This window comes from Stenella coeruleoalba (genome assembly GCF_951394435.1).
Source record: "Stenella coeruleoalba genome assembly, chromosome: 10".
NCBI lineage: Eukaryota > Metazoa > Chordata > Mammalia > Artiodactyla > Delphinidae > Stenella > Stenella coeruleoalba.
In genome coordinates, this window is record NC_137156.1 from 22,585,849 (window position 1) to 22,586,696 (window position 848).

Here is an 848-nt window from a genome sequence, read left to right on the forward strand (position 1 = left end):
CCTTCCAGAATCTGTGTGCTTGCTGTGCTCTGTCTGCTGCAGGTGGGACAGGAGGAGGCGGTGAGGAGCTGAGTGTGGACGCTCCCTGTGCCCACTCCATGCTCACTGCATCGTGGGGTTTGATGGGATCACTGCTCTGCCAGGTCATCTGCTCTGTTCCTTTGTCCTCGTCACTTCAGTAGAACCTTGTCCCACCAGGACCTGTGATCTCAGAGGCTCAGAAATCAGCTGGGCCTCGTACTGTCTCCAGGACTGTGGGCAGCAAGGGCTTCCTGTAACCAGGTAGCCTTGGCTCGGGCCTTGCTCCCATCCTCGGACCCTGTCTTTATCGTGCGTGTTTATATTTTGCTTATTTAGTTGTTGTCGTTGGAATAATGACTTGTTTTTCACGTGCACAGTTTGGTCTCATTCTTCTCTGGGTGTCCCCATCTCTGACAGCAGCGGAGTCATTTTGCCTGTCTTGTCCCCACAAGTCCAAGGGGGCCCTGCACCCCGGATTCTCAGTAGTATCAAGAGAGCAATTTTCAGCCTCATCCAGCTCTTGCTCTCCTTCTAGAGATGTCTGCTGGATTCTTCTTTCCAACGTTTCCCCATCTTTTAAAAGGAACCAGATTCTGGAATTAGCAAACAGAAGGGACCCAGTAGTCTCTCATCTTGACTTAATTCTTGCTGGATTTCTCTCTTCTCTGCAGCCTGGCCCCTCTTCTGCCCTTAGATCTTCTAAGCCCAGTGCTGACTCCAATCCAAACTGATGGATTTAGAAAGCAGAGTCTAATAGAGTCAGGGTACGTTGGCATATAGGACGCATAAGTGCAGGATATTCTTTTCTGAAGCGAGAAGGAGCATGG